We start from the raw sequence: 14,915 nt of genomic DNA, 5'->3' as shown, positions 1-14,915 counted from the left end.
TGAATGCATCATCGTCTGGACTGTCTTCTTGTCCTGGGCCGGTTTGATGAACTCGTCCCTCTGGATCATTGTCTTCGGGCGTCTACTCCGAACTGTGTTCGGCGTGACCTGGCTCGTCTTGCTCCATCGCTGGTTCCGTATGCTCATTGTTGCCTTCGGGGTTGACCGGAGTATCGATCCTTCTGGCGCTCTTACTGCTATTTTTACTGTTGCTGGACTTGGAACGGCGTCTGTGCCGTCGCTTTGGCTTTTGCCTGGGGGTTTTATCTTCCGGATTGTCACCGTTGTCCTCCTTAGGCGTATCCACCATGTATATGTCGTATGACGAGGCGGAACTCCGGCACCCCATAAATTTTGAATCTTCTCCTGCATGGTCGTCCATACCGTCGATGCCTTCAGAGTCGAAGTCAAGCGCATCGGTTAAATCATCAACCGTGGCTATGAAGTGGGTGGTGGGTAGGTAACGAATTTCTTCGTCGTCTGCTTCTCACTCAAGCCGGACATAGTTTGGCTCAGAATTTTTTGTCAAAGAGAGAGTTTTTAATGAGTTCAGCATGTCGCCAAAGGGCGAGTGCTGGAAGATGTCCGCAGCGGTGAACTCCATTACCAAAGCCCAACCTGGCTCGACTGGCTCGGGAGTGCGTGAACAGGAACCTACAACCAGATACGAGTCCGGGGGTCCGGAGTCACAGGCCTCCTCTGAAGTGAGGCCCATGTTCGGCTCCACCACTGATGAGGGTACGGCCCGTGGGGCGGGGTCCATCCCTCCGTCCTTGGGCAACGCAGCCTGCTCCAGATTTGTGTCTGGGCTACTCCAGGGGCGATATCCCAAGAGTTGTCCGATAACAGGTCTAAGCCATGCTTGTCGTGACTGTCTGGTGCTTCTGGCATAGGCTCGAATCTGTCGAAGATCAAGTCTCCGCGAATGTCTGCCGTGTAGTTCATGCTTCTGAAGCTGATCTGATGGCCAGGGGCGTAGCTGCCGATCTGCTCGAGATGGCCAAGCGAATTGGCCCGCAGGGCAAAGCCACCAAACACGAAAATCGGTCCGGGGAGGAAAGTCTCCCCCTGGACCGTGTTGTTGATGTTTGAAGGTGCCATCAAGCCCTGTAACGACGACACTGAGGAACTCTCAATGAAAGCACCAATGTTGGTGTCAAAACTGGCGAATCTCGCGTAGGGGGACCCGATCTATGCTTCAAGGCTGATGGTAACAGGAAGCAAGGGACACAGATGTTTACCCAGGTTTGGGCCCTCTTGATGGAGGTAAAACCCTACTTCCTGCTTGATTAATATTGAAGATATGGGTAGTACAAGAGTAGATCTACCATGAGATCGTAGAGGCTAAACCCTAAGAGCTAGCCTATGATGGTATGATTGTAATTGTGATCGGCCTTCTAAGGACCAACCTCTCCGGTTTATACAGACATTGGAGAGGGCTAGGGTTTACATGGAGTCGGTTACAAGGAAGGAAACACTATATCCGGATCGCCAGGCTTGCCTTCCACGCCAAGGAGAGTCCCATCCGGACACGGGCCGAAGTCTTGAGTCTTGTATCTTCATGCTTCAATAGTTCGGACGATGTATACAGTCCGGCTGACCGGATACCCCCTTATCATGGACTCCCTCACCCGACACAGGTAGTAAAGGTAAATTCTCTCTATAGATATGATAAAGTTGAAATTCCCTCTACTAAATTTCATAGCCCATGCTTAGATGAATTTGATGACTTTATGGCTAGACAAGAAAGTTTTAATGCTTATGTTGGTTGTGAATTAAAGAACAATGCTTTTGAGATAGGACGCTTGAGTGATTATATGGCTAGAGTTAAAGGTGAACTTAAACTCGTTAGCAAATATGCTTCTATGGTTGCTACTCAAGCTGAGCAAGTACTTAAAGCTCAAAATGATTTGCTCGATGAATTCAACAATAAACATGACTTTGCTATTAGAGTGGCTACTAGAACTGGTAGAATGACTTTGGAACCTTTGTATCCTGAAGGCCACCCTAAGAGAATCAAGCAAGATTCTCAGAGAAATAACTTAGAGGCACCTAGTTCTTCTAAAAAGAAGAAAAATAAAAATGATAGGACTTTGCATGCTTCTAGTGAACCTGTCGTAGACACACCTAAGAACCCAATGATATTTCTATCTCTGATGCTGAAACACAATCAGGTGATGAACATGAACCTAGTGATAATGTTAATGATAATGTTCATGTTGATGCTCAACCTAGCAAAAACAATGAAGTAGAAATTGAACCTGCTGTTGATCTTGATAACCCAGTATCAAAGAATCAATGTTATGATAAGAGAGATTTTGTTGCTAGGAAGCACAGTAGAGAAAGAGAACCATGGGTTCAGAGACCCATGCCCTTTCCTCCTAAACCATCCAAGACAAAGGATGAGGAGGAATTTGAGCGCTTTGCTGAAATGATTAGACCTATTTTCTTACGTATGCGCTTAACTGATATGCTTAAAGTAAATGCTTATGCTAAATATATGAAGGATATCATTACAAATAAAAGAAAGATACCGGAAGCTGAAATTTCCACCATGCTTGCTAATTGTACTTTTAAGGATGGAATACCAAAGAAACTTGGTGATCCAGGGGTACCAACTATACCATGCTCCATTAAAGGAAATTATGTTAAAACTGCTTTATGTGATCTTGGAGTCGGTGTTAGTGTTATGCCCCTCACTTTATATCGTAGACTTGAATTGAATAAGTTGACACCTACTGAAATATCTTTGCAAATGGCTGATAAATCAACTGCTATACATGTCGGTATTTGTGCGGATGTGCCTGTTGTGGTTGCAAATGTCACTATCTTAACGGACTTTATTATTCTGGATATTCCCGAGGACGATAGTATGTCGATTATCCTTTGTAGACCCTTTTTGAATACTGCAGGGGATGTTATTGATTGCATAAAAGGAAATTTCACTTTTCATGTTAATGGTAATGAGCATACAGTACACTTTCCGAGGAAACAATCTCAAGTTCATAGCATCAATTCTATTGGAAAAAGTCCAACTATCATTATTGGAGGTTTTGAATTTCCTCTTCCTATTGTCAAGAAAAAATATGATATTCTTATTGTTGGGGATGTTCATATCCCTGTTGAGGTAACTTAGTGTTATTCTAAATTTCTCCAGTTCCGTGCTATTCGGAATGAGTTTGTTGATTTGATCAACCTTATTAGTGAATTCACTTTGATGATCATGAGATGGATGAAACTAGAAGGCACAACCTTCTGTACCCTCTTTTCACTTTCTGTTATTTAGAATAAATAAAGCAAAAATAGTATTATCTGTCAGTTTTCTGAATTATCTGTGCAATAAAAAATATCCCGAAAATAAAAGTGCTCCAAATGCCCTGCAAATTTAGTATGATTTTTTATGGAATATTTGAGGATTTTAGGCACTGAAATCACTGCAGGAGGGACAAGCACCAGGCCACGAGAGTGGAGGGCGCGCCCACACTCCCTGGGCGCGCCCCCTGTCTCGTGGGCCCCTGGTGGGCCCCCTCCACTTATGCCAGCACCCACACACTCCATCTTCTTGCCAAAAAAATCCCCATCCAGCTCAAGCACGAGTTCTAGCTCTTTTTGCTGCGATTTTCGATCTCCTTGCTCAAAGCTCCATTCACAAAACTGCTTTGGGAGATTGTTGCTTGGTATGTGACTCCTCCATTGGTCCAATTAGTTTTTGTTCTAGTGCTTTATTCATTGCAAATTTTTGCTGCATAGGTGACTATATTCTTGAGCTTCCATGTTAAATTTATGAGGTCCCAAGTAATTATAATGCATGATATAGGTGCTAGGCACTTGTAGGAGTAGTTGCTATCAATCTTGTTTAGTTTTATTCACTTTTATTTTGAAGTTACTAAAACTTCAGAAATTTTTCAGAAAAAGAATTATGTCTAGGAGAATGTACCAAGGTGGTTCCTCAGTAAAGAAAGGACTCGGGATTGCTATACGTGAGCAAGACGATGAACTACGGAGGGACGCAGAAGTACGAGCTTGTGAGTGGCCATCAGACGATTTTATGGTCGAAGCAGGCTTTAAGGAGGAATTTGACGCGTATTTGCGTAATGCTGATCTGGAGGACTTCTTACAAGATAAGTGTCCTTAGTACTATCAATTGACTGATTCATTTGTGCGAAGGTTTAAATATAAATGTACACGTAATTCTACGAGTGTCCTATTTGATATCTATGATACATCTTATACCATGGACTTAGAGGATTTTACAACTGCTCACAAACTTCCGCAGTGGGGTAATATTAATGATCCCCACAAATCTGAATTTAGAGATTTTCTTGCTAGTATTACTGTGGGAGAATCTAGGGACATAGCACAAGCTACCATAGGGAGCATTCATTTTCCTGCTATACAATATTTTGCTCTTTTTATTGGTAAATGCATTAACGGTAAAGATGAAGCATGTCATATGTGTGTCCCTGATCTTTGTGTCCTCAAGAGTGCCATGTTAGGTTATAAAGATTACAACTTGGGGGCAATAGTTGCACGTAGGTTGCATAACAATGGTAGGGCTGGAGATTTATTTGGAGGAATTTATGCGACCCGTGTGGCTAATTATCTTGGTATAGCCCCACGAGAGGGGGATATGACGTTACCTCCTGTTTATTTAGATTATGACGCTATGGTCCAACATCATTTTCTTAAGAGGAATGAACAATTCCTCCAGTATCGACTAATCTTTGACAGACGTAACGCTGTCCATGTTACTCTTCCTGCTCCTTTCCTTTTTGATTACTAGGCAAAAAGAAGATATGTTGTTACCAGGGAGGAAGCAGTTGAACATGAGAGGAGACCGGAGGCGGCTCGCCAACATGCCGCAGCTCAGCAGGCATTTGCTGCTGCATCTCAGTACGACCCCGGTTACAACTACGGATATCAGCCAGGCTACCCTTGGCATTAGACCAACTTAGGCCAAAAGCCTAAGCTTGGGGGAGTATGTATTTCCCACCGACTTTACATTCGTGTTCACACACTATTCTAGTCGTTGGTGCTCATACTCTTTCACTGTATTATCCATGCTAGTTTAATTTTCTTTTTCTAGATTTCTTCTTGTGTGTTTGATAAACCTTAAGAAAAACCAAAAAAATTAGTTAGTTTAATTTCCATGCTTGTAGTAGTAATTAAATTGAAAAACCCAAAAAGATTTCTCATTCTTCTTCTTACTTGTTGGGAGATTTGCCGTGTAAATAGTTTTCTTTTCTTTTCTTTCCTTTGGGGGTCGAGAGTAGAAGACCATATTGGAAATGTTCAGTGGCTCTCATATGCATGATTTATTATTTAACTTAGAGCCCATATTACTTTATCTTCTCTCTTTTGTTTAATGCTTGTGGATTCCAGCTTAGTCCAATGCACGTGCACTATTATTATTATACAGATCGTTTGGTCGTGCAAGTGAAAGGCAATAATGACGATATATGATGGACTGATTGAGATGAGAGAAGCTGGTATGAATTCGACCTCTCTTGTTTTTGTAAATATGATGAGTTCATCGTTCCTGATTCAGCTTATTATGAAGTGAACATATTTGCAATGACATTTAGAGATTATAGTTGCTTGTGCCATGCTTGATTAGCTATGAGTTATAATGGTTTACCTTGCGTGCCAACATGCTATTAGAATGATTATGGCGTGGTATGATGGGATGGTATCCTCCTTTGAATGAATTGAGTGACTCGACTTGGCACATGTTCACGCATGTAGTTGAAACAAATCAACACATCCTTCATGATATTTATGTTCATGGTAGATTATATCCTACTCATGCTTGTACTCGGTGTGAATTAATTCTAATGCATGTTCATGACTGTTGTCGCTCTCTCATTTGGTCGCTTCCCAGTCTTTTGCTAGCCTTCACCTGTACTAAGAGGGAATACTGCTTGTGCATCCAAACTCCTTAAACCCGAAAGTTGTTCCATATGAGTCCACCATACCTTCCTATATGCGGTATCTACCTGCCGTTCCAAGTAAATTTGTATGTGCCAAACTCCAAACCTTCAAATGAAATTCTGTTTTGTATGCTCGAGCAGCTCATGTTTCAACTAGGGCTGCCTATATCTTCCATGCTAGGTGGGTTATTCTCAAGAGGAGTGGACTCTGCTCCTCATTCACGAGAAAGGGACGATAACCAGGATGCCCTGTCCCATGATCCAAAAAGATCAAAGCAAATCAATATAATTAAACAAAACTCCCCCAGGGCTGCTGTTAGTTGGAGGCACTCGTTGTTTCGAGCAATCCATGGATTGATGCTTGTTAGTGGTGGGGGAGTATAAAATTTTAACATTCTGTTTGGGAACTGCCTATAATGCATGTAGTATGGATGATACAACCATCTCATAGTTGTTGCGTTGATAGCGAAAGTATGCTGCTCAAAATGTTATTCAATCTCTATTTTAAAATCGAGCTCTGGCACCTCTACAAATCCCTGCTTCCCTCTGCGAAGGGCCTATCTATTTACTTTTATGTTGATTCATCATCCCTCTTATTAAAAAGCACCCGCTGGAGAGCACACTGTCATTTGCATTCATTACTATTGGTTTATATTGGCTATGACTTGACTGGATCTCTTTTACCATGAATTACAGTGTTTAGTCACTCCTTAATCTTTAAAGGTGCTCTGCATTTATGTTTTGCAGTCTCAGAAAGGGCTACTGAGATACCATCTTGTTATATTATATTATGATTGTTTTGAGGAAGTGTTGCCATCCGAGTTTTATTATTATCGCTCGCTAGCTGATTATGCCATTGATATGAGTAATTGTGAGACCTAGGTGTTATTGTGAGTATGCTTAGTTCATAATACTTGTTGAAACTTGAATGCTGGCTTTACATGTTTACAACAACAAGAGCAAATAGAGTTTGTAAAAGTTTTTCTTTATCACTTTCAGTTTATCAATTGAATTGCTTGAGGACAAGCAAAGGTTTAAGCTTGGGGGAGTTGATACATCTCCAAGGTATCTACTTTTCCAAACACTTTTGCCCTTGTTTTGGATTCTAACTTGCATGATTTGAATGAAACTAACCCGGACTGACGCTGTTTTCAGCAGAACTGCCATGATGTTGTTTTATGTGTAGAAAACAAAAGTTCTCAGAATGACCTGAAAAGCCACGGAGGCAAGTTTTGGAAAATATAAAAAACTACTAGCGAAATAATCAAGACCAGGGGGCCCACACCCTGTCCACGAGGGTGGGGGCGCGCCCACCCCTTGGGCGCACCCTCCTGTCTCGTGGGCCCCCTGAGGCTCCACCAACCTCAAATCCAACTCCATATATTTTGTTTCGCAGAGAAAAAATCAGAGAGAAAGTTTCATCGCGTTTTACGATACGGAGCCGCCACCAAGCCCTAATATCTCTCGGGAGGGCTGATCTGGAGTCCGTTCGGGGCTCCAGAGAGGGGGATTCGTCGCCGTCATCATGATCAACCATCCTCCATCACCAATTTCATGATTCTCACAGCCGTGGGTGAGTAATTCCATCATAGGCGTGCTGGATGGTGATGGGTTGGATGAGATTTACCATGTAATCAAGTTAGTTTGGTTAGGGTTTGATCCCTAGTATCCACTATGTTCTGATATTGATGTTGCTATGACTTTGCTATGCTTAATGCTTGTCACTAGGGCCCGAGTGCCATGATTTCAGATCTTAACCTATTATGTTTTCATGAATATATGCATGTTCTTGATCCTATCTTGCAAGTCTATAGTCACCTAGTAGTGATAGTAATCGGGATACTTCTCGGTGATGACCATAGTTTGAGGAGTTCATGTATTCACTATGTGCTAATGCTTTGTTCCGGGTCTATATTAAAAGGAGGCCTTAATATCCCTTAGTTTCCGCTAGGACCCCGCTGCCACGGGAGGGTAGGACAAAAGATGTCATGCAAGTTCTTTTCCATAAGCACGTATGACTATATTTGGAATACATGCCTACATTACATTGATGAACTGGAGCTAGTTCTATCTCACCCTATGTTATAGCTATTACATGAGGAATCGCTTCCGACATAATTATCCATCACTGATCCAATGCCTACGAGCTTTTCACATCTTGTGTTTCGCTTATTTACTTTTCCGTTGCTACTGTTACAATTACTACAACACCATTACCTTTACTTTTGCCACTGTTACCTTTATTATCATACTAGTTTGCTACTAAATACTTTGCTAGAGATACTAAGTTATCCAGGTGTGGTTGAATTGACAACTCAACTGCTAATACTGAATAATATTCTTTGGCTCCCCTTGTGTCGAATCAATAAATTTAGGTTGAATACTCTACCCTCAAAAGCTGTTGCGATCCTCTACACTTGTGGGTTATCAAAGGGCCCTTTGTGGTCAGCAAGAATCTGAACAACAGTTCTACTACCTTATCGATGTTCGAGAGCACCAAGACTCACGCAAGTTGGAGGAGGAGACCCGCCGGCCGTGGAATATTGCTCATCTTCGGCCTTACTACACCTGAGGCATAGGCTCCTATTATGTACATATTCTTGACAATGTATATATTATGATCAATATAATAAACCGGCATCCTTGCTAAAGCGGGGCCTCTGCCATTCTTCCTAAAAGTTTTTCTTGGTTACATGGGGTCTTATGCTTATAAAGCGGAGTTCCGTTTGTCCATTGATCCGGCTTAAAAAGCTACAAAAAAAGATCATAGCTCAAACATAAGTTTGGGGGCTTATTACCCAACATCATAAGGGGCCAAAGAGAGTTTTTTGCAAAGCACAACTCATACATAGGAGCCCACTAAGCACAACTCAAAATATTGCTTGAGGGCTCTTTGCTTCTACAAGAACAAAGAGTCTATAACCTTGAAATAGGCTATAAAAGCCAGGCTTGGAAGCCAGGTGTATTCACCCAAAACCCCGGGTTATCCTGCCTTTTTAAGTAAGTCACTCCGTCCAGGTAATCCTGGTATGACCCGTCGAACATTTGACAGTCAATCTTATAAAGACCCTGAACTTGTCATAGTGAAATTGATGATTGGTTAATGTGAGGTCCATCTTATAAGGCTTTGTAAAATGGTTTAACTCAATGGCCTGGCAGCCCATGCAAAGCCTCATCTTTTTACATGTTTTTCTTCGCAAGTTTTTTCTTTTTGATGTTTATTTCAATGAGGATTATATTAAATCCGGTGCTTTTTTAACCCGGTCTGGCTTCTGAGTTGCCAAGTACAAACTTACAAGATGACCGATATGAACTGAACCGGCTTGGCTTTCAACTATAAGTTGTCAGTACACAACCAATTATAATTCGGTGTTTGTTAACCCGGTCTAGCTTTGACGATAAGTCGCCAGTATGATCATTCGATGTTTATTACAACCCGGCATGGCTTCATTATAAACCAGCAAAGCATGGTGGGAGTTATCAGAATTCAAGATTTGGGTTATCACCCTTACTACAATAAAGTTGGTAAATCAACAATGTGATTCAATGTCACAGGTATGATGTATTTCATATTTAATTATTCTTGAAAATACAGCATTGGTTATAAACCCTGGCTTTATATTGGGTGTTATGACCCGTCCGGCGGTAAACCGCTCGGACAATTCAAGTTTATTATATGCAGAAACAGGATTGCATAAAGCTGCTAAGGATCATAAGCAGACATAGCATAATCATGACAGATTAACAGTATTATGCAAAGTAAATATGCACGACGACATAGCAGACCAAGTGTTTAAACTAGCCTATTACAAGGCGCTTTGATGGCCCAAAAGGATAATTGTTTGTCACAAGGATCACAGTGTGCAGAAGCTAAACCGGCCTCCGGATCATGATTCTTCACCAAGTTGACCTGAAGGCTGTGGGTCATCCTGCGCCGGTTCACCCTCCTCCTCTCCACCCAGTGGCTGGAAGTCAATGATTGCGCAGTCAATCCTAGTTAAGGCTCGGAAGACAGCTTCATCACTTATAAGGGTTGACGGTTCAACATCAGGGGCGTAAGTATGCTTATGGATTGGTGGGATAAGATTTTGCACTTCATAAGTTGGTGCGTTAACCCGTTTGTTGTTGGCATCATAGGTTGTCTGGTAAAATTACAAGTCAGTGTATTCAGCCAATTTACTCACTAGTGGACGCATTTCCCTCGTTATGGCCCTGAGGTCGTCATTATCAAAATATGAACCATCCACTTTTGTCCTGGATAATCGTTTCCAATGTCTTCCGGATCAAGGTCAGATATCTAGGCCTTGGCCCGAGTCAATGCAGTAAGTGCGCCGGCCCTTGCAGCTGATTTCTTCAAATCCTCAAGCTGGGCAGGCATCATGGATAACTTTTCCAACGTGTCCTTGATCAACGTTGGGGGCGGTTTATTATGGCAAGCTATGCAGATGACCCGTTGAACGCCAGTATATAATTGCTCTATCAGTGTGTAAGCAGCCTTTAGTTTCTTGCGCATGTCTGAGCCAAGATGAGTAACACGGCTGCATGCAATGGTCAACATAATAGTAAACCGGCAGTTTCATGGATGTTGTTTATTTACAGCTTATGAAGAGGGTATGTACCAAAGACAGCAGAGGTCATGGCATTGATTTTTCAAGCCAGTCAGTTCTTTTATTACCGGATTAAGGGCTGCTTCAGCATCCTTCGCCCGCTTTAGCAAAGTTTCTTTTTCAGCATACCATCCTGCCCGTTCACTTTTGAAGTTTTCCTTCAGTTGTTCCATGGCTGTTAAAGCGCTGGTCAGTTCCTTTTTAGCCTTGGAAGTTTCTGATTGCTGGGACTTGATATTTTCTTGAAGGTCGGCGATTTGGGAATCCTTTTTGCTCAGATCAGCCTGCAGGAGATATTTAATGAGTTGGTAGTGCATATCTGAAGTCCCAAGCACATAACAAGTTATATACTTGGCACTTGGGGGCTAATGCATATTGCTTCTTATCAACTATCATTTTAAGTCCCCAGCATATAACAAGTTATACACTTGGCACTTGGGGGCTAATGCATATTTTCTCAAGACAATGTTATGGATTTTTCCTCCTCAATCGGATTACAAAGGTGATTATCAAGAATTTTCAAAGTTTCATGACAGAAATGTACTGGTTCACCCTAAAGGTAAAACCGGTCCCCGAGGGTTATGCAAGCAACATTAAGGATTGTTCTACTACAAAGTCCCGGTTCACATCCATATTATGAACCGGCCCTTGGGGGCTACTGGAATTGATAGTCTAAACCAGTTATAAGGAAAGACAGTTTATGCAAGAGCTAGTGATATTTACCTCATACCGTTCCTTCATTAGGCCTACTAATCCGGCTTCATAGCCGCGGCTTGTGTACCGGCGGTTTAAATATCCAGAATGAATGTCTTGGGTGCTGAGGTGGGCATAACCTGATAAATCTGTTTTCCACTTGCCCTTGTCCATAGCAGAAAGTTCTTCCTTGGCACTGTGCTTTGATAAAGCGATAGGGTTGCCAGGGGAGGTGAACCCAGTGCCAGTAACAACAACATCGTCGTTAGCAACTTTAACCCGGCTTGGCGGATCATCAGCATGAGCCGACGGATCAATATCCATGTTCTGAGCCTTAGTTGTTTGATGCGGCGATGACGGGCCATGAGGAATATTATCAGCATCTGGGTGAGACGGTTCAGGAGTTTGTTCCGGTTCGTCCAGATTGGGGTCTTCAGTTGGTTTGGTCACTTTGGGTTTCTTGCTGGTTCTGGCTTTGGCCCTACAAAATAATAAGTCTACGTCAGAACAGTGCAAGAATTAAAAATATAAAGGTATGACGGATTAGTAAAATCTACTCACCCAGGAACCGTTTAAGGGTTGGAAGCTTCGTCGATGTTGATTCGCCAGAAGATGAATGGGAGGTCCCCTGGTAATTTGAGTCAGATGGATTAAGAGGATATCGTAAATAACCCACCCTGGGATAAAGTGTATCAGAAGTATAAGAGACCTCTTGGCGGCGTTTACGAACCGGAGAGTTCGGCAAACTGGAGGTGGTAACCACTTGGCCGCTATGCCAGGTTGTGCGGCGAGCTTCATGCTGCTGTGTCTTCAAAATAAAGTGCAGATCCGAATAAGCTAGAGGGTGTGAAAATTTTACTTTCCGGACTGCTTGACGAGTTTTTGGTGTTGGTACAAGATCTGAGTCAGAAGAAAGAATAATAACCTCTACCTCACCAGCACGTCTAGCCTCCGCATCATCCTGATAATGATCATTGTGAATGAGGTGTATGAAAAAATAACCAAGAGAGTCAAGTTCTACCTCTGACTCCAGATCATCAAGCTCTTCATCATTGGGCAGGTCAGGGGACTCGGTAGTTTTATTCTTCGCTGGCTTCTTTGTAACTTTGGTCTTAGAGTGAGGCGCTTTCACCGGTTTATCATGTGGCTTCGCCGGTTTATCCTGCGGCTTCCTCTTCCAGAACGGATCATCACCCTGCACAGATGGACAACAAGTTGTAAAGAAATATTTAAGAGGGGATGGTTAAGACAAAAATGATGCAATTCTTACAGCTGGCGGTTTATTGGAAACGCAGAAAGGACTGAGCCCTGTCTTGCTGCACTCAGATACCGGTTCATCCAGCATCTTCTTCACAGATTCAGTAACTTCTTCATCAGTCAGCTGAATATCAATATGCCGTTGAGGATCCTTGAGATCTCCTATGTACTCGCACATTAAACCGGGGCGACGGCTTAAGGGCAAGATACTCCAAGAGACCCAACAGCGGACAAAGTCGATGCCAGTTAAACCGTTCGCCATGAAGGCTCGGAGCTTTGCAAGATGGGGTCCGTAATTAGTTAGTTCCTTTGCAGTGCGTCGTTGAGGGACTTGATGTTTATTGGTAAGTCGGTGTGGACGATGACCTGACAGAAGATTTTCATCGTCTGTAGCTGTGTTTCGAAAATAAAACCAAGTCCGATTCCAGTCTTTTGGGGTGGCTGTGATGCTTGGCATGAGGGAAATTGACATCTTTCCTCTTCTGGACTGAAAAGCTGCCAAGTTCATTGTTGGGCCCGTCCGCAAATTCAGTACGGCGGTTTAAGTAAAAGAAGTCCCAGAAAAACTCAATAATAGGTTCTTCTTGCAGATAAGCCTCGCAAAATACTTGAAAATTGCAAATATTGGACATGGAGTTCGGTCCAGTATCTTGAGGGCGGATTTGGAAGCTAGCAAGCATGCCACGAAATAATTTTGAACCGGGAGGGCTAAACCCTTGACTCAGATGATCAACAAACACAATTACCTCTCCATCTTTGGGCTCATGAGGATTTTCTGGACCGGGGACCCTCCAGTGGATGGCCTCTTTACTCGCTAAAGCGCCAGTTGTAACACATCTGGTCAGCTGTCCTTCCGTAACCCGGGAAGGGACCCAATTGCAAGCATAAAATTGTTTGGCCATTTCAACAAAAAGCTGGAAAAAGATCAATGCCGGTTTAAGATTCATGGCTAAAAAGTATAAAGCGACGCAAGGTCATAGGGAGAAGACGTTGAAGCATATATACATATCAAACTGGATTCATACATTGGCAGGATTATGGAAATGACGAATTGGCGGTTTAAGAGAGGGCTAATGCTACCTGGCGGGTTATAATCTTCTTAAGGTTAAGCCACCTACGTTGGTGTGGAAGGAACATATCTTAAAAACTGCTAAGTATTGCACAAACAGGTTTTACAGGTTGACATATAATTTTGGATCTACCGCAGTTTAAAAAAGGGAGAAAATTCCAAAACCCTAAGTTGTGACAGCAGAACAGTTAAGGTCCAGATAGGATTTTTTCACTAAAAAGAGATGTTGTGATGAGGAAAAGGAATTATGACTATGACCGCAGAGGGAAAATGTCAAGTTCAAGTGAAGTTCAAGTGAAGTTCAAGTGACAGCGAAGTTCAAGTGAAGAACACTGATGAACACCGAAGAACACAGAAACCCTAATGAACAGACTGGGGTGAAAAGAAGGAAGACTAACTGTGGTTGAGGGAGCAGCGGAGAGACGCAGCGTTTTTCTGGTGTGTTCAAGGTGATGCAGCGGCCGGAGGTGAGGTCGTAGTCGAGGCTTGACGGCGGCGGCTGAGCTCAAAGCGCTGGGGCGGCGCGAGGAAGACGACGAGGCGAAGAGGCACAAAGGGGAAACAAGAAAATGACCCCCGGTCCTATTTATAAAGCGAAGGGATAAGCGACAAGCACAAGAATCGAGGAGCTCAAAAAATGGATAAGTGACAGAGATGTCGCCTCGGTTTTCGAAAGTTCATTAATAAAGGGGAGGTATATGCGGGTTTTTAATAAGCAGGTGACGTCATGGCGGTTTATTATAATCTTTGAAGATGACGTCATGGTGGATTACAAGGTTCACATGAAGGTGTTCAGGAAGGTATTTTCTTAAGTGTGGAAGATTGACATGAATAGGTTCAAATCAATCTAGGGCCTAATGTTGGGGATATAACTACTGGGTATAAACCGCCCAGCTGGGGCCGGGTTATACCGGTAACGAGTCATCCATATTGAGGCCCATGAAGACAAGGAGTATGGCGCTTTATTATAGAGATGTAAAGGCCTAGGGCCCAAAGGCGGATTAGGGCCTGTAGACATAAACTGTCATATACCGTGTAACTTGTGTTGTAAGATAGAGAAAGGGTAGAAACAGAGCCGGACACGTGTATGAGCCGGCCCGGATTCTGTAAACCGCCGGACGTCAACCTGTGTATATAAAGGGACGACCCGGTGGCAGTTCAGGGACAAGAAACAACAACTCGAGAGCCAGGTAAAGCGGATTCGCTCCCTGATCATCGAGACCCCATCGATTCCACCACAACTAGATCGTAGGCTTTTACCTTCACCGCAAGGGGCCGAACCAGTATAAACTCCCTATGTCCTTTGTCCGGTTTAACCCCTTTAAGCTATCCTTGTCACGATGACTCCATGACTAAGTC

The sequence above is a fragment of the Triticum dicoccoides genome, chromosome 5B (assembly GCF_002162155.2).
Source record: "Triticum dicoccoides isolate Atlit2015 ecotype Zavitan chromosome 5B, WEW_v2.0, whole genome shotgun sequence".
Classification (NCBI taxonomy): Eukaryota; Viridiplantae; Streptophyta; class Magnoliopsida; order Poales; family Poaceae; genus Triticum; species Triticum dicoccoides.
Note: the sequence above shows the minus strand (reverse complement) of the source record.